The following is a 2,208-nucleotide window of genomic DNA, read 5'->3' on the forward strand; positions in this document are numbered from 1 at the left end:
TATGACATGCAATGACATAATTTGATACAAGGTTTATTACAAAATAGACTCGTTTTCAAAACGAACTTATTATCAAAAGGAACCTATGTTCAAAACAAACTTATTTTCAACACGGACTAATTTTCAAAACGAAGTAAGAATAGGTATAAATCCACAATACGAAAGATGCCAATATATCAAAATGTACTACAAAACATCAATTTCATAAAATAATGCACTAAGAGTCAAAATAAGTATGTAACAAAGTATCAAAATGAAATCATATGGTAGCTACTCCACTAATCATTCATATCGGTGACGTTTCGCATGACACTGCGATAAACGTCCACTGCCAAAACAAAATCCTAGGATCGATCCATACGCCTCCTATCAAAATCAAATAACAAAGAGCTCGTACACCACCGGGTAATCAAAAGGAGACGTCATAGATATAACAAAATACATCGCTACGGTTGATGCCACATTATCGGTGTCACAATAATGCTCTCATGAGACCTCCATGAATAGGTTACTCTCAGGGACATTTTAAGAAACCGTTTTAACCGACGTAAGATTTCAAATTCCAAAACATTTTCACAATTTATTAAAGAACTTTAAAGAATTAATAAAATAAACTTAAATATTTTACGCTTAAACAATACTTAAAATGTTATATAAAATGTTATATTGTTTTATTATTAAAATCATGTGTCAACCCAACCGTTTGGTCTAACTTTTGTCACGAGTCATTTACATACTTTTTGAGCCCTTTAATTAAATTCAACTTGTAAGTAACTTAATGGGACATGTAAAGCCACATAGAATGAGGGACACTCGATACGAATCACCGTACCACTCGCCACACTCACACACGTTCTTTACCGAGTTATTTCAGGACTTTTCGGGGTTGTTTTTGTAACCTTTTTGGGCTGTTTCAGGGCTAAAATACCAGTTATCGCGGGCTGATTTCGCGGCTATTTCGGGTCTAAATTGGTTGGGTTTTCGAGCCACGATTTTGACACAATTTTCCAAAGACTAAAATATTATAATTTCCCCAAACTACAAATATGATTATCAATATAGTTACTACAAATATAAGTAAACGTTCATGAAATATAATAGTTCAAAAGTAACACCAGTTTATCACAATTACGTGCCCAAATTCTCTCTCTCACACATAAACAAACAAACTAACAAACACAAACAAACAACACAGTGTCAGACAAATGCTTCAGTTGACTTGAACTTGATTAGAGCTTTGAGCATCACTTTCTCTGGTAAGGTAGGCATGGTAGACATCGATCACTCGCTGATATCTCATTGCTTCCTCCCGTTTATCTTCTCTGAAGGTTATGTGATGGCGGTGAAGAACATTTACATCAAATCTCGATAAGTTCCTTAGCCACATAGGATTCAAGATCCTAACATTTTTGAACTGGATGCTTCCATCTTCCTTCTCAATTGCAGTAAGAATCACTGTTTCTTCCGACAACTCATCATAAAATCACCACCTGAAGTTTCTGCAATTGTCCTTGGGTAATGGCATCAAAGGAGATTGTTTCATATACTTTGCTGGGCTGAACTTAACAACACGTATAGGTCTACCTTTTGAATTTAGCTTTGTCGGGTGCATGGAGAACCTGGCAGCTGTTGACTTGAAGATATCCCATTTCCATGTCTTGTACTCAACCCTGAGTTTTCTTTGGAACCATCTAGACAGATCACTATCTTCAGTGTTCAACATCCTCAACTTAGCAAGTTGCATAATCTCAAACTAAGGTAGAGTCTTAAAGTGACTTGGTCGTGGCATGTAGTCAACTCCTCCTTCCCTCTTGATTGCAAAACAATTGATCTCTTTTTTAGTAGCCCCAACTCAAAATCTTACGCTTTGCATACTTCTTGGTTCACTTCCCTTTCTCATAGAAACTGAAAAACTTTGGCTCGAGTTCTGGCTTATTGACCTGATTCGGATTTACAACATTTTGTTTCCACCAATTATGTTGGATCTCATCTTCTTCCACATTCCGACACACCGTAACCCTTTCATCACGGTCAAACCATCAGTTAATATCTCCCCATCCCTCGGCTTTAGCTTGTTCGGCTTGAATTTTCTTTCTCTTCTTCTCATTTTCCTTCTTCTCTTTCTAATCGAGTAGTTTCTTATGTCGGATGCTTTGGTTTTTCTCCATCAACTTGTCAATTTCCTTCACTTCCCTCTTGTATACCTTC

This window comes from Rutidosis leptorrhynchoides, chromosome 5, assembly GCF_046630445.1.
Source record: "Rutidosis leptorrhynchoides isolate AG116_Rl617_1_P2 chromosome 5, CSIRO_AGI_Rlap_v1, whole genome shotgun sequence".
NCBI classification, from domain to species: Eukaryota; Viridiplantae; Streptophyta; class Magnoliopsida; order Asterales; family Asteraceae; genus Rutidosis; species Rutidosis leptorrhynchoides.